Source organism: Schistocerca gregaria, chromosome 4 (genome assembly GCF_023897955.1).
Source record: "Schistocerca gregaria isolate iqSchGreg1 chromosome 4, iqSchGreg1.2, whole genome shotgun sequence".
Lineage (NCBI taxonomy): Eukaryota > Metazoa > Arthropoda > Insecta > Orthoptera > Acrididae > Schistocerca > Schistocerca gregaria.
In genome coordinates this window covers 129,665,978-129,684,470 of record NC_064923.1, presented here as the reverse complement: position 1 = coordinate 129,684,470, position 18,493 = coordinate 129,665,978, and the positions used below count along the sequence as shown (strand labels likewise).

The following is an 18,493-nucleotide window of genomic DNA, read 5'->3' as shown; positions in this document are numbered from 1 at the left end:
CAATATCAGCACAGCTGTTGCCTGCCACATGTTAAGAAAATGAAAACATTTGTTTACTGCATGTCTGTTCTGTGCACAATGAAATGTGTATCACCCAGCACGCTTATACCATATGTGTGTATATGTATGTTGTGTGTGTGTGTGTGTGTGTGTGTGTGTGTGTGTGTGTGTGTGTGAGAGAGAGAGAGAGAGAGAGAGGAGAGAGAGAGAGACAGAGAGTGAGAGGGAGGGAGAGAGAGAGAACTCGATGCAATTCTTTCAGTAGCACACACACTATCTGTCCTGGGTATAAATACCCATCCTGACACTGGAGTTCACCAGACCAGTTGATTCGTTCATCATATAGGTATCTGCCCTGACCCATAGGCAAGAATGAAGTTACCAGTGTTGTTCTTTTTTCTAGTAATGGCATGCATGTGCTTTGCCTTTCCAGCAAATGATGAGGTAAGTTCATTCTGTTTCAAGATGTACATTCTCCAATTTCTAATTTAACTCTTCTAAAAGAAAACATGAGAGAACTTGGCCAAACATATTAAAAGATTCTGGTAGCAATGAAAATTGAAATGTTCAGACAATGAAGAGAACTGTAAGCATTAAGAAGAATTATTATATTTCTTGTGTATGATCTTAGAAGGTTAGTGCATTTAACTTTTTTTGTCTCAGATACAGAAGTAGATGACCATATATAGTTTAAAACAAATTACAATCTTCCATATTGATGTTATCAAATTTACTAAAAGCACAAGCAGTTATTTTTATTCGATGCTGAAAGAGAAATATTCCATAAAATAACAGAGCTATTTCTGTTTAACATATTGTACAACTTTTAGTATATTATCATATTTGCATTTAGAATGCCATCAGATGGTTTATTAATAAATCAATGGCCAGTTCATAATGAATAAAATGAAATAATTGTTGTTGAATATCTTTAATTTGGTATCAACAAATAACTGTGACAGAAAGTTTAGGCACTCACTGTATAGAAGAAGTACTGAGCAACAGTCAGACAAACTTTAGCTTTCAAACTTTTATCATTAAACCTATGGCATACACAAAAAGTTACTTTTTCTCATGCGACTGCACCTTTGTGGGACAAATGCCAAAGACACAACAAAATACAGAGGTTGACTACGCAGCTATTGCTCAGAGTTTTTGAAACACAGTCCTTGAGATGGCACTTGAGTTACTTTATATTGGCAGTACAGCTAAATAGGCCATAACAACACTGTCTTCATAGGAACCAGAAAAGCAAGATGATGCTCACCCATTTTGGATCAGCAGAAAGCTGTTAAGCTCATGGTGCTCAGGCTGATGCAAGCACCACTCCCAGGCCCACACCTTCCTGCATCCAAGCACCAGTTGCTGTGTGCTACAGTGCACTTCCCTGGTGACATTAGCAACAGGTCCTCCCTTTTTAGCAGACAGCTCCAACTCTTGCTACCCTGCCCAAAGAGACAGCTCACGTGTCTGGCATGCAAGGTGCTCGGCAAATGCTACTCACACCTTCTCTCTGTAGACTTCTGCTGTAACTCAGAACCCAGATACAGGACACACAATTAATCATTAAAAATATATAACTTTTTCAAACCAACAGCTCTGCTCATGGAATCAATACTAGAAATAAGAATAATCGTCATAAGGTTTTAAAATCCTTTACTCTTACACAAAAAGATGTGCATTATTCAGAAACACACATTTTCAATAACTTGTCAGCAGCCAAAAAAGCTTAACAACCAATGGAATTCAGTTTAAGAGAAGCCTAAATGATTTATTGGTGGCCAACTCCTTGTACTCCACTGATAAATTTCTTGGTAGAACCAAAAATAGAAATAACACATTTGCTAATAAAGTGCTTATCTTATTTGAACACTGTTTTCCCCCAAACCTAACCAAGGTTAGAGTAAAGCTAATTTGTTTTAGTTGTAAATATTTGTCATGTATTACTGTTTTTCTGACTTGTTCTACACCCTGGGGGATCTCCTCACTATGGATCAATTGTAATGGAAGTAAATCGAATCTAATCATGCTTCTGACATAAGAAGCCATTTTCATATTGCATTCATGCCCTCTGACTCTCAGTGGCACTGACAATTGAAAGGTGAGCAACAACTGTATCAAATTATGCAGTGCGTCACAGGAATAATGGTCAGTATTCAGGGGTGTGATGGGAATGATCATTTGAAGCAGAAACATGTAGTGAACATTGGCTGTAAAATGCATTCCTGAAGAGTTATGTGCACTCTTCATTTTCAATACCATAAAACAAGTTCTTCTACTGCGGGCTCTTTGTTTTCCATATTTTGAGAGGTGGTAGTATGGAATAAAATAACAAAAAATATCCAGTAAACGTGGGCTTTAAATTGCATACCTAAAGAACTGTCACTGCTGTGGAACATATGTCCTCCATTGAATAGGTGCCCATAACTCTTAAGGTGTGCGCTTTAGAGCCTATCGATCAATAAATCTCTTTGTTCATCTGTTAACATTATACATTGTATGGATGTAGTAAATTACAATATAGTTTCTTATCTTCAATTTGTTTCAGAAGCTTGGATAATAAATACACTCCTGGAAATTGAAATAAGAACACCATAAATTCATTGTCACAGGAAGGGGAAACTTTATTGACACGTTCCTGGGGTCAGATACATCACATGATCACACTGACAGAACCACAGGCACATAGACACAGGCAACAGAGCATGCACAATGTCGGCACTAGTACAGTGTATATCCACCTTTCGCAGCAATGCAGGCTGCTATTCTCCCATGGAGACGATCGTAGAGATGCTGGATGCAGTCCTGTGGAACGACTTGCCATGCCATTTCCACCTGGCGCCTCAGTTGCACCAGCGTTCGTGCTGGACGTGCAGACCGCGTGAGACGACGCTTCATCCAGTCCCAAACATGCTCAATGGGGGACAGATCTTGCTGCCCAGGGTAGTTGACTTACACCTTCTAGAGCACGTTGGGTGGCACGGGATACATGCGGACGTGCATTCTCCTGTTGGAACAGCAAGTTTCCTTGCCGGTCTAGGAATGGTAGAACGATGGGTTCGATGACGGTTTGGATGTACTGTGCACTATTCAGTGTCTCCTCAACGATCACCAGAGGTGTACGGCCAGTGTAGGAGATCGCTCCCCACACCCTGATGCCGGGTGTTGGCCCTGTGTGCCTCGGTCGTATGCAGTCCTGATTGTGGCGCTCACCGGCAGGCCCCAAACACGCATACGACCATCATTGGCACCAAGGCAGAAGCGACTCTCATCGCTGAAGACGACACGTCTCCATTCGTCCCTCCATTCACGCCTGTCGCGACACCACTGAAGGCGGGCTGCACGATGTTGGGGCATGAGCAGAAAATGGCCTAACGGTGTGCGGGACCATAGCCCAGCTTCATGGAGACGGTTGCGAATGGTCCTCGCCAATACCCCAGGAGCAACAGTGTCCCTAATTTGCTGAGAAGTGGCGGTGCAGTCCCCTACGGCACTGCGCAGGATCCTAGGGTCTTAGCGTGCATCCGTGCGTCGCTGCGGTCCGGTCCCAGGTCGACGGGCACGTGCACCTTCCGCCGACCACTGGCGACAACATCGATGTACTGTGGAGACCTCACGCCCCACGTGTTGAGCAATTCAGCGGTACGTCCACCCGGCCTCCCGCACGCCCACTATACGCCCTCGCTCAAAGTCCGTCAACTGCACATACGGTTCACGTCCACACTGTCGCGGCATGCTACCAGTGTTAAAGACTCCGATGGAGCTCCGTATGCCACGGCAAACTGGCTGACACTGACGGCAGCGGTGCACAAATGCTGCGCAGCTAGCGTCATTCGACGGCCAACACCGCGGTTCCTGGTGTGTCCGCTGTGCCATGCGTGTGATCATTGCTTGTACAGCCCTCTCGTAGTGTCCGGAGCAAGTATGGTGGGTCTGACACACCGGTGTCAATGTGTTCTTTTTTCCATTTCCAGGAGTGTACAAATCTTTTATGTCGGTATATATAAGTAATATTACTTTTCCATATTCACATATTCTTCAATGCTATAAAAACAATGTGTTAGTAAAAATTGTTTAAGATCTACTTTGAATTTATAAAATTCTTTAACTTTCTTTATAGCAGAAGAAAATGTTCTAAAAAGTATTTTGGGCTGGTAGTTTACCCTTTTTTGGTAGAGTGCTCCTTTGTGGGTCTCTCTGTGAAAAACATCCCTCTCCCTTGTTTCATGGTTATGAACCTGATTATTTAACGTTGAAAATTCCTGGTGTGTTTTCAGAAATCATACACATTCATAGATGTATATGTTAGGAAGAGTCATTAATTAAAATTCTTTAAATTTTTCCGTGAATGACACTCTGCATTATTCTAATAGCCCTTTTTTGAAGTTCAAAAGATTGTTGTGCCGTATCCGTATTTACCCAGAAGATCACACAATATCGAAGCAAACTGTTTATGTAAGCATAATAGGCACACAGCAATGATTCAATTTGCAACATTCCCGAAGCATTCTGAGCACATAGAAGATTTTACTTACTTTTTTACTCTAAACTTCTGGATGCTTTTCCAATTTCAGGTGCTGATCCATCCATATACCGAGGAATTACGTGTATGGAGCTTGCTCAATAACACAGTTCCCTATCTCAGCTTTTACTCCTCTTCTAGCTTTACTTTTAATATTACTGAAATTAATCAATAACATTTTATCCTTATTTATGATCAAAGCATTATCACTAAACCAGTTTCCTCTCTCATTTACTGTCCTAGAGACATTCTGCTGTAGATCATCCTCAGTGTACCCTTTTATAAAAATGCTAGTGTCATCAGTGAAAATCACCATTTGAGCAACTGCCAGATGGTTTGGCAAATTGTTTATGTACACCAAGAACAACAGAGGGCCTAACACAGAACCCTAGGACACTCCATAGCTATTTTTTTTTTTTAATCTGAAAGATACTCTTTGCCTTCGTGACATATTTGTACTTTCTGTTGTCTATCAGAGAGATAAGATGAACCATTTCAAGGCAAGTCCCTGGACCCCATAACATTCTAATTTCATATTCAATAAGTCATGGCTGTTTTAATCAAATGCTTTAGATAAATCTAAGAATATTTCACAGCTTAATTCGTTACTGTCCAAGGCATTTGGATGCATTTTCATTAATTGGAAGACTGTCGTTTCTGTGGATCTGTTCTTTCTAAACTCATTTTGAGCATTAATCAGAACTTTATTTTTATTTATGAAGTCAGCTAACCTTTCATACATTACTATTTCAGTTACCTATGCTTGCTAGACAATGTTTTCTTGTCTTAGCCCATACTATCTCCTCCCAAAATATGGAAACCAATGAGCTTGCATAAGAAGACATTTGTTTCACAGTACTAAATATAATGATGTGCTTTTAACTCTTAAGATATGCATCTTAGAACCCATGTTTACTGGAATTTTTTGCTTGGAATTAACATTCCTGTCATATTCCTGTATATTTGTCATTCCTCCTGGGGCACCCTGTGTGATAAAGACAATCAGTGAATTAAGAAGTGCAAACAAAGGAAGAATAACTGTAGAAGTTTAAATATTTACTGAACAGTAATAAATTCAGACTGCATGGCTTTCACATAAACAGGTACTGGTATTTGCATAGGGGTGCATAGATTAAAAATCCTAAGAGGAACTATTGATTCTCAGAATACTACTTGCATTTTTTCTTGTTTCCGTCATCACCATGTAAAGGACTATTTGTTGATATAAAACATCTCAGCTGAGGGAAACAATGATTTTTCTTTTAGTATTTGAGTGTCAAATATTTCTGATGTATAAGGTATGAAGAACTGTTGTAGACAGACAACTGTAAAAGCCAGGGACAGGGAAGGGATAGCCTTGTGATAAGAATGGCAGGAGCCTTGTTCCCATTATCAGCACAGCTGTTGCCTGACACAAGTTAAGAAAATGAATACATTTGTCTACTGCATGTCTGTTCTATGCACAATAAAATGTGTATCACCCATCATGCTAATACCATGTGTGTGTGTATGAGGCATACACATTCATAGATGTATAAGTTAGGAAGAGTCATTAGTTTAAATTCTTTAAATTTTTCCCTGTATGAAACTCTGCAGGGAACCCCTTTCATTATTCTAATAGCCTTTTTTTTTGAAGTTCAAAGTCTTGTTTTGCCATACCTGTATTTCCTCAGAAGGTCACACAATATCTAAGCAAACTGTGCATGTTAGCATAATAGGCACACAGAAATGATTCAGTTTTGCAACATTCCCAAAGCATTATTAGCACATACCACGATTTACTTACTTTTTTACTCTAAACTTCTAGATCCTTTACACATCTCAAGTGCTGATCCAACCATGTACTGAGGAATTTTGTGTATGCAGCTTGTGCAATAACATAGTTCCATCTCAGCTTTTACTCTTCTTCTAGCCTTACTTTTAATATTACTGAAATTAATCAGTAACATTTTATTCTTACTTATGATCAAAGCATTATCACTAAACCATTTTCCTGTCTCATTTACTGTCCTAGAGACATTCTGCTGTAGATCATCCTCAGCGTACACTTTTATAAAAATGCTAGTGTCATCAGTGAAAATCACCATTTGTGCAACTGTCAGATGGTTTGGCAAATCGTTTATGTACACCAAGAACAACAGATGGTCAAACACAGAACCCTGGGACACTCCACAGCTAGTTTCGTTGAAATCTGAAATATTCTATTTGCCTTCATGATGTATTTGTACTTTCTGTTGTGTATCAGAGAGATAAGACTTGAACCATTTCAAGGCAAGTCACCGGACTCCATAACATTCTAATTTCATATTCAGTAATTCATGGCTGATTTAATCAAATGCTTTAGATAAATCTAAGAATATTTCACAGCTTATTTCGTTACTGTAGAAGGCTTTTAGAACCATTTTCATGAATTGCAAGACTGCCGTTTCTGTGGATCTGTTCTTTCTAAACTCATTTTGAGCATTAGTCAGAATTTTATTTTTATTCAGGAAGTCAGCTAGCATTTCATACATTACTATTTCAATTACCTATGCTTGCTAGACCATTTTTCATGTCTTGGCCCATACTATCTCCTCCCAAAATAAACCAATGAGCTTGCATAAGAAGAGATTTGTTTCACAAAACTAAATATAACGATGTGCTTTTAGGTTTTAAGATATGCATCTTAGAACCCATGTTTACTAGAATTCTTTGCTTGGAATTACCATTCCTGTCGTATTCCTGTATATTTTCCATTCCTCCTGGGGCACCCTGTGTGATAAAGACAATCAGTGAACTAAGAAATGCAAACAAAAGAAGAATCACTGTAAATTTTTTTAATATTTACAGAATAGTAATAAATTCACAGTGCATGGCTTCCACATAAACAGGTAATGGTATTTGCATAGGGGTGCATAGATTAAAAATCCTAAGTGGAACTATTGATTCTCAGAATACTACTGGCATTTGTTTTTGTTTCTGTCATCACCATGTAAAGGACTATATGTTGATATAAACCAGCTCAGCTGAGGGAAACAATGATTTTTTTAGTATTTGGGTGTCCAACATTGCTGATATATAATGTGTGAAGAACTGTTGTAGAAACACAACTGTAACAGCCAGGGACATGGAAGGGATGGCCTTGCGATAAGAATGGCAGGAGCCTTGTTCCCATTATCAGCACAGCTGTTGCCTGAAACATGTTAAGAAAAACGAAAACATTTGTCTACTGCATGTTTGTTCTGTGCACAATGAAATGTGTATCACCCAGCACGCTTATACCATATGTGTGTGTATGTGTGTTTGTGTGTGTGTGTGTGTGTGTGTGTGTGTGTGTGTGTGTGTGTGTGTGTGTGTGTGTGTGTGTGAGAGAGAGAGAGAGAGAGAGAGAGAGAGAGAGAGTGTGAGAGAGAGAGAGAGAGACAGAGAGAGAGAGACAGAGAGTGAGAGGGAGGGAGAGGGAGAGAGAGAGAGAGAGAACTCGATGCAATTCTTTCAGTAGCACACACACTATCTGTCCTGGGTATAAATACCCATCCTGACACTAGAGCTCACCAGACCAGTTGATTCGTTCATCATATAGGTATCTGCCCTGACCCATAGGCAAGAATGAAGTTACCAGTGTTGTTCTTTTTTCTAGTAATGGCATGCATGTGCTTTGCCTTTCCAGCAAATGATGAGGTAAGTTCATTCTGCTTCAAGATGTACATTCTCCAATTTCTAATTTAACTCTTCTAAAAGAAAACATGAGAGAACTTGGCCAAACATATTAAAAGATTCTGGTAGCAATGAAAATTGAAATGTTCAGACAATGAAGAGAACTGTAAACATGAAGAAGAATTATTATATTTCTTGTGTATGATCTTAGAAGGTTACTGCATTGAACTTTTTTCATCTCAGATGCAGAAGTAGATGACCACATATAGTTTAAAACAAATTACAAACTTCCATATTGATGTTATCAAATTTACTAAAAGCACAAGTAGTTATTTTTATTCGATGCTGAAAGAGAAACATTCCATAAAATAACAGCGCTATTTCTGTTTAACATATTGTACAACTTTTTAGTATATTATCATACTTGCATTAATAATGCTATCAGATGGTTTCTTAATAAATCAACGGCCAGTTCATAATGAATAAAATGAATTAATTGTTGTTGAATATCAATAATTCTGTATCAACAAATAACTGTGACAGAAAGTTTAGGCACTCACTGTATAGAAGAAGTACTGAGCAACAGTCAGACAAACTTTAGCTTTCAAACTTTTATTATTAAATCTATGAGATACACAAAAAGTTACTTTCTCTCATGCGACTGCACCTTTGTGGGACAAATGCCAAAGACACAACAAAATACAGAGCGATATTCAATGAATCCATAAAATACATGGACAAAATGGGAAACTGAAACTACAGGAGAGTGTAGAATTATTATTATTCTGATGTCAAAGACATACCTAGATGCCCAGTTCACATGTTACATACTCTTTGACCAAAATTTGAATGCTTCCAGTCCATTTTCTGTCACTTGATGGATGTCTTCTGCAGTACAGGAGGTTGGAAACTCAACACTGAAACATGTTCTGGACAATCTGAACTTCTCCAAAATCACACTCAGTACTGTCTTGCGTGCCCTGTTGCCCAATCTTGCCAGATTAAACCTTGATCTACCCAATACTGTGTCTCTGAATGGTGTGGTTTAAGCTACATTATCTTGATAGATCTTGAAGGGAATTCATGTGGGTGTTCTGTGCTGTTCAAATTCTGAGCTCTAACTGGAAAGAGCGAGGTCATCAGCATACAAGAAACTCCTAGTGTTAGGGTCATAAGCGTGTTTAATTAGGCAGCACAACAGATTGGCATTGGTGTACCACCATTATGATTGTGGACTACATGTTGAGTTTCAGGAAGCAAAGTACTTTTATAACAGCTGTGGATTCACACAGGTAGGCAACTAAAATCCTGAAGCAGCTTATTAACATAAGTAGAGAGGAAAGCTACAGTGTCCCAGTGTCCTGTTTATTGATAATCTCTGTGTGTTTTGTCAGAGGGAAGGGAACTCACAGGGCACTGCTGTAGGTGACCAGACAGACACACAAACAGCACAAGAAAAATGGCGTCATTTTTGCACAACTGATAGGAGGAACACATGTCCTCTATACACTTCTCACCTATTTCTAGTGTGCTCTCAGTTACCAGATAGCTGCGAAACCCATAATATAGACTCCCTTCCAACATCAGCTAGTGGTATTTTGGGGCCAATAAAAACAAAAACTAATCATTCTTAAACCAACTGTTAGCATTGATTAAATTATGCTCTGTACAAAATTGTTTCAGGTAGGTTCTCACTTCAATCTTTTCTGCAAGTCTATGTTCTACCGTGTTTCCTTCTGTTCCTATTCTTGCTGAGGTATTCCAGTTCCCAAGAACAATTACTTTTTTGTAACCTTAACTATCTCAATAATTTTTTTTACCAAATATTCTTCCAGTCTCTTGATCATTTGTGTAGCTAGTAGGTATACAAATTTGTGATGGTTTGGTGGTTGTTGCTTTGTGTCTGTTTTCACTGTGATAATGCTTCCACCATGCTGTTCACAGAACTCACCTGCATTTCTTCCTGTTCTTTCACTCATTATTCGATCTACTTTTGCAACACCTCTAATTGTTTTTGTATTTGTAACCACGTACTCACATGGCAAGAAGTCCTGCTCTTCCTGCCTTGATACTTCACTAATTTCAGCCATTTTAACTTCACCTATTCTCTTACTCACATTGGAACTACATGTTGATGTTTTTTCCATGTTTGTAAATCAAATTTTATTTTTTTTTTTTAACTCCATCTTACACAAAAGACAAATTTCCATTTTCAAAAGTAATGTAATTTTAGGTGAGCAATCAAAACAAATTACACAAAACATATATACAGGTGTATATGTGGACAAGGAAAAAGAGATTTCGGATTTTTCCTAGATTTCCCGGTTGAAAATACTCTTTCTCCTGGATGAAAATGCACATTTTCCATGTTATGTGACAGTATGCATTTCTTTGGCACTATAAAACTTATCAATCCTTTGAATGTTTACGGTTTTATACACCAATGTAGAATTTCCCAGCAGTTTAGAAAACGAAACTCAGGGAGAACAAAATACGTTTTGCAAAGATCTTTGATGTACAGCAACATGTACACTACATATTTTTGTGTTATGAAGGTATTTTCAAATTCCACCAAACACCACATGTTACTTTTTGAAGCATAGTAATCTAGATTGTGACACACATTTGAAAGACAGACATAGCTCATGTCACGTGATCTTGCCAGCTGATGACGGCACAGGACACGTGATGTAGTCAGCCAATAGCAAGATCACTCTTAAGTAGTGCGAACACGCAAATAAGAAAAGTTAATGGTTTAAATTAATGTACATAGTGTGGCTACAACAAAAAGGAAGCTTTCACACATAATATTGGTCTCCAAGATTAATAAGATGCAAGAGAAGCTAAGCTTCCACATATAATGTTGATATTTTTAGCACTTGTTACACTTTAAGATACATCACACATACATGCCAGTAAAATTTTTAATAATGATATAAATGTCTGATCGTCTATGCTCAAAATTCTTCTAAATGGTCATCCTCAAAGTGTTGATTTTTAAATGAGAGTCAAACACTCTGTGATTTAAGAAATTCATTGCACATTCTCACACATAGTACATCTTCCTCAAAGTGAAATTTACTTTGGAAGTAATGCTTTTCAAACCACCATTCTCAATATTTTCCCATGACCTGTTAGAAATTGGTTCATTTCAGCAGTTGCCAGAGAGCACCAGGTAACAGGCATCACTGCACTTGTGCAGCTACGATGACACAGGAAGCCCACATGTTCGTACATGTAAAACATTGAAAGATCTTGTGTAATGTCATAAAAGAAACAATACATCAGAGGATACTTCAAGAGCATCAGAATTTTGTGAACCATACTAAAACGCATAATTCAGCTTAAAGTGAATATTCATACATCCAGAATCGGATGTACATTTTCTTGAGTACCAGTACTGTATTATCTCATGTTTGGCTCTTTATTATGGCATAATGCCATACAAGCTAGAAAATAGAAAATGAGCACTTGAAATGCAGCAAACAGTTGAAACTAGCCAACAGTGTGAAATTAAACACTTTGTTTCAAATAAGCTGACTACCTGAGCTCAAAAGATGAATAAAAGCCAAATCTCTTTAGCAAACCAACAAAAATAACTTCATTGTTCTGCAAAACTAATAACATATTTTAGCCTTCTGTAATTATATAAATGTATTTTAATTCGTTTGATAGCTCCTGGCAACACAAATCCATTTTGTTTTCATTTAATGTGAGAGGAATAAATGAAGAGGAAACTGCAAAATCACTAAACATAAACACAGGTCATGTGGAGACTCCCTACTGCAACTCAGACTTCTCTGTGCATCAGCCTCAGATCTATGATATTTCTGAACTGGAACAGTATTAGGTAGTGGTGCCTAACCACACATCTGTAGCCATAAGTGGGAGAAAGTACTACTCAACTGTACACGCAGAGGAGCCCACCAGCAAATGTTCAAACTAATCTAATGTAAACAGTCACACTCATCAGAGGCGATTTGTTGTTAGGAAGCATTGCATAGTCTTCCTAAAGACTTTGTCACACTTGTATGAGCGCTGTGTTTTATTGTTGTATGTGGTGTATTTCCTTTGTGACTTAAGTTTTATTTTTTTTATTTTTTTCGTCCATGTTTTGTTGCTGTAGTATTATTCTGCAGAAGTGGAATGCAGTAATATCCTTTGTTAGATTATTGTTAAGACGAAAGTGTCTAACTTCAATCTTTGTTGGATTTGGTGCTAATGTCCACTTTTGAAATATCCATGGATTTCACTTAGATCTTCAGAGAGTATTCCTTCACCAGCTTCAGTACTTCTCTGTTGAGTGGTCAAAGCAAGATCATCTGCATAAACAAACTTTCTCTATTGTGTTTCAGAGAAATAAGATGTACATGTGTATGAATGTAGACATGGAAACAGCTCTGGAATCATAATTGATCAAATAGTTTTTGATTTGGGAAAAAGTATATTATGTTGTAGAAGTGAATGACACTGGATTCACAGATCACAAAGCAATAAAATCTTTAAAACTTAGTAGAAATGATATACTCAGTACAAATTCTAGGGTAAATGAGAAATATATCAACAGGAAATGTATTAATGAGGGCAACATTAGAATTTTTAATTCTTTATTAAAAAATTTAAACTGGGTTTCAATAAACATGACAATGTGTACACTAAGTTTGAGGTATTTTTAATTTGTCACAAATATAGCTGTGAAACTGAATTCCATCTTATGAAAATCAAACTAAAAGCAGAACTAAGACAAAGATAACCTTGAGGATAAGAAGATTTAGAGAGTGACAGAAAGTTAGGTAATTTAGCAAGGATAAATCTAGCTCTGAAACAGAATGTTCACTTTACAGGAAATTGTTCAAGAAAGTAATTACTGCAGCAAAAAAGTTAAAGAATGATTCATATATTGGTGGAAACAAGGGTAACAAAAAATGAAATCAGTTTAGAAAGGAGCCAGTATAAATCAAATCAAAATAAAAAAACAACACAGTTATTAATAGTTAGGGCAAAAAAAAAAAACTATTAAGGTTCCTTTACAGATTACTGATATATTCAACTGTTATTATACATGTGTTGTACAAAAACTTACAGAAATGCAAAGTCATAATATAATTAATCATAACTTCTGTACATATCTTAAAACTATGTTTTCAAATGCTTTAATCATACAAGATGTAGAAAATGCAGTCAGTAAACTAAAGAATAAATTGTTTGGTGGCACTGATGGCTTCCCAGACAGAGTCAGTAAACACAGCAAATGTATTGCTTTTCTGCTTGTAGATATAATTAATGCTCCTTTCAGCACTGATACTTTCCCTAGAAAACTAAAGGTTTCAGTTATAGAACCATTATATAAAAACAGTGATCCTTAGGATGTAAAAAATGACAAGTCTTATTTCACAAAAATTAGGTAGAGTTATGTACAAAAGACTCTGCCTCCCTGAGCAAAGGTAGAATATTTGTCAGTGAACAAATTGGCTTTAGAAAGAATAGATCAATTGAAAAAGCCATACATAATTTCCTAAAATGAAACGATAATTAACTCAAGACCCTAAGCTGTTGACAGGTGTTGATATACATCAATGGGGACATCTGAAAATGTGTGCCCCAACCAGGTCTCGAACCCAGGATCTCCTGCTTACATGGCAGATGCTCTATACATCTAAGCCACTGAGAACACAGAGGATAGTGTGACTGCAGAGATTTATCCGTTGCATGCTCCCTGTGAGGCCCACATTCCCAACATAATGTCCACACTCTACATTCGTAGTGCCCTGCCCACTACACTCACTACTCACGGCAGACAATCTTACCGAGTCCTGTAAGAATTTGGGCAATGCGTGTGCATCCACCACACAAGAAGAAGGTCAATGGCCAGTTAGCCTTAACTATATGAAGATGGTATCTGTTCTTTCAGACATATCCATATAATTTCCTAAAAGTTGTTCTAAATTCCATAGATCATAATAACATCAACTGTGGGTGTTTTTAGAGTTATCCAGAGCATTTGATGTTATTGATCATAAAATATTGCTCAACTTTTGCTCTGGAGTTCATGGTACAGCTCACACACAGTTCGGCAGATACCAGAAAGTAGAAATAGTTCACAATGGTAACTCATATTTTTCTGGATATAATAAAATTATTTACGGTGAACCCTCAGGTTTGATGCTGGAACTCCCAATGTTCTTGATAGTCATGAATGACTTGTCAAGCTATTTGATAAAAACTGATGCTGTAGTTTTTGCTGACAGAACAAGTCATTTACCAAAGCTCAGAATGAGACTGACTTGCACAAAAAATAGAAAAAACAACAGAAGAACCAGATAAATAGTTTAGGGATAACTGTTTATTTTTAAATGAGGAAAAAATGAATGAATTTCAGACACATATGAAATAATACAAAACCAAATATAATTGTGAAGAATTACAAATGCCAAACACAAAATTTTTAGGAATTTGTTTAGATGAAAATCTAAAGTGAGATAAACATTAAGAATTACTACATAAAAAGCTAATTAAAAGCTCCTATGTATTTAGAATGCTTAAAAACTACTGCAGTGAACAAATAGTAATGTGAAATGACCCACTATCCTTCTAAGACTGGACAATAAATTAACTGCAAACTATACATATGCTACACTGTGCAACTATGTTATTACTGTTTCATGACTTGTTGATTATGTATTTGATTATTTATTTGTCATTTGCTGAACTATGTAGTTCATTTATCTGGTAATTGATCTGTTAGGAATCTTATTGTTGTTATTGACATAGTTAATGAGATGTGTCCAAACTTATGTTATTATTATCGTTAATATTACTGTGTTAACACTGATGACACCAATTGCATGTAAATATGCTCAAAGGTGGAATAAAGCTCTGCGAAACTCTCATTCATTATCCAAAAATGTGCGATAAGAATAACAAAAAGGGACTGGATCTACAAATTCCTGTTCAAAAGTTTTTAAGGGATTTTTCTTCTTTAAGTGTGTTCTATACTATAGAACAAGACAAAGTAATTATTTTCATATAGAAGCAAATAAGAAAGCCCAGTGTCACAAGAGTACCATATGTTATCCCACAATTCTTTATAGTGTTCTTCCCTTTAGAATTTAGCAAGTAGTATGGTTTTAAAAATGAGCTTAAAAATGTTGATAAGTTAAAGTTTCTACAGTGTTAGTGAACACACAAATTTTCAGAATTTCAATACACCTATCCCATAATTGAATTTACATGTAGCCATGCAGCACTTTGTATGCTGACCAACTGAAGCAGTGAGTCACTAGAGAATGTGGTTATTTGTAACTAGCAATGTTATTACCAAGTGTTGCTTAAAGCAGTGTCAGTAACAAACATTAGTTGGACCATACAAATATGTAACCACTTTATTTATTGTTATTTTGGACAGACACATTATTTTGCAAACATTAGTTAGTTTGAGAATGGGCATAGCCCGAAATCAATCATCAACTAAATAAACATCCATTTTAGTTGGAACTCTGGCTGTCTCCTCTTGCATCATAATCTAAAATGAGTTGCTGTACCACATTACCCAGCATGCTGGGGTTACACATGTTGCTGTTCTGTCTAAGACTCCTCCAGTTTGTGTCATATTTAACTTCTTAGTATTCTTTCACCTGGGTCATAACACACGCATCACAGGAACTTATACATGATTATAGGGCGTATGACAGCATTACACATGGTACACTAACTTTATAGGGCTCAAAAATATTGGTGAGGCATATGAGTTTACATCTTAGCACAGCTATGAGCATAGTAGATCTAAGTACCTTTTAATCTCATAGCCTGGGATTGACATGACCAGTTCATGAGCTGACAGATGCCAGCAGAGCCAGTAAGTCTTCAACAACATTCTCACTTGACAGTCACTTAGTCTGCATCAACACTGATGTAGTTGATTTAGTGGGTATCAGACTTGTATACACCATGCTGTTTGCAGAGCAGGTTGGTGACCGGCCATATGTATTTGCTCAGTAGCCATATAAATCAAGCACTTTTCTACGTACAGATACATACTGAGAAGTGAATGTCAGAAGTTACTTACATGGCACTATATGTTACAGTTTCTTCTTGTTCCAATCATGTATAAGGTCTGGAAAAAAGTATTGCCTAAATGCTCTTGTGCATGTAGTAATTAATGTAACCTCATCTTCACTGTCCCTAAAGGACTAACATGAAGGAGGACGAAAAATATCTGCAGAATTTTTACATAATACTTGCTCTTGAATATTTATAAGTGGGCTTTTGTGGGATAATTGGTGCCTGTTTTCAAGCATCTACCACTTCAGCTTTTTCAACATTTCCATCACACTCTTCGTGAGTCAAGAAAACCTGTGACCATTCGTGTCATCCTTCTTCATACATGTTCAGTATCCCTATCAGTCCTAGAGCCCACCATGTGTAATTCAGCATTCTATCCAAGTAACTGAGTCTCCATAAATTTGTTTGCCATATTGGAAATGTGAAAAAAGTAGATCCATAGAATAATCATTCTACATAATAATGTCTTACATGTCCATTAGATGTACATCTAAGATGGATCATTACTGCAATCATAGTAAAATAAATTAGCATACATATTCATCTAGGCACTGTGTTAACTGTATTACTTGCCTTCTGTTATTCTTTGTTTAACACTAAGAATTCTGTTACAGCTGCAGAATCGCTACTTGGTGTTTCCCTCACAGCCAGTGAACGCATCTCAGGTAAATGACTTCACTTTTTAATTTTAGAAATGATTTATTGTGTGAATAGAATCATCAGTTGGTAATGTGCATATATATTGTTTCTTTCTGTTTGTAGTATGTGCAAACCTATGTGCCATTGTTTGAAGCATTGTTTGGCAGTCGTCCTTACATAATTGGAGGATAAGTATGGATCCAGATATCCGAATCATATGCAGAGTATCTACATTTAAAATCATGAGATGAGAACTCATTGATTGTGTATAAAATTTGAGTATAAATAAACATCTGTGAGATCAGTGCTGCTGAATAAATGTCTTAATGGTCCACCAGTTTGTGACTGTGTTAAATGCTCTTTTATTGATTTTGAAATACTGTGTTCACCCTTGTTTCCTTTTTATATTTATTACCTCATGATTATCTTTGATTTCTATAACACTCCCCAATGACTTTTTTGTATCTCCACGTTGAGAATTTATATTACTACAGGATTAACACCTACAAACCAGTGGGCATTTACTAATGAGCATTCCATGTGACATCGGTGTTACAATGAGCCCTCTTACTCATTCATCCGCTTGCTACCATTTCTTAGAATATAGCTCCTGTTTCACTTTCCACTACAAGAATCCATTCAGTAGCCACAACAAAACATTTAGTACCACATAGGTCCTTGTTTCACCTACATGCAATTGCTAGACAGCAGTTGTCAGATTCATAGTGAAAGTGTGATAGAATATGGTAACTAACAAGCACAGCAGTACCCACAAAATCCTAACAAATTTTCTGTAGACCACCATTTTATACTGTAGATGTCAGGACTATATTTCACAAAAATGTACATAAAAATATGCCCTATGACAACACATTATTTTCGGTCACAGAATTCACAAGATCCAGCATGGGTAAAATAAAATAATTCCTGTTAGAGAAATAGGAGCTGGCCTAACATTCAGGAGGAACAAGTTTCAGACTTTGACCAATTCATCACAAGATAAGGTTTCCAACACCATTTCATGTGTATACAGTGCAAGCAGCTCGGGAAACTTGGTCAGTCTTGCTTTCGTATATATTTGGTAAACCTGGGGTTCTCAAGATGTGGACTGGTCTGTGGGTGTTAATCCTGTAGCAATATAAATTCTCAACATGGTTCAGAAGTCACAGTTGTTTATTTTGGAGAGCAGACTGGCTTAACAATGTAATTAAACAACATGCAATAAGATAACTTTGAAGGTAATTTATTGTTTTTTTGTGTTAAAGGCAAACAACATATTAATAATAAGTCACAAAGGAGGTATATCATGGGAAAAATCAAGAAATAAAAAACAGATAAATAAAAAATAGTAACAGGTAAATTAGCAAAAATGTTAGAAAGAGAGATACACAAAATGTTGTGGTCTATAACACAACCCTTTAAATGCAAAAACCTGATTGGTTAAAACATATTCAGCAATCAAGCTTTGTTTTAGTACCCTACATTTTGCATAAAAGGTGAGAGAAGAAGCAAGTACTTACTAGGCATGTCACACTGTGAGAGTAATAACGTACAAAAGGGGGGCAGATCCCCACCCAAACAATGACTACCCTCTCCTTAGTGTCTGCAAAGAGTTATCCTCCTGCCACATAGTAG

The 18,493-nt window shown here is 36.9% G+C and overlaps 1 long non-coding RNA gene across 2 annotated transcripts; it reads left to right on the top strand.

Annotated features, from left to right (window-relative positions):
- Nucleotides 1–321: 321 nt before the first annotated feature.
- On the top strand, nucleotides 322–17,213 carry LOC126266751 (uncharacterized). 2 transcript variants are annotated; one of them, XR_007548917.1, is made up of 3 exons: nucleotides 322–444; nucleotides 16,834–16,884; nucleotides 16,982–17,213. It is a non-coding gene; the product is annotated as an uncharacterized LOC126266751 (long non-coding RNA). The 2 variants fall into 2 exon arrangements; XR_007548916.1 differs by lacking the exon at nucleotides 322–444 and adding an exon at nucleotides 8,010–8,182.
- Nucleotides 17,214–18,493: the final 1,280 nt, after the last annotated feature.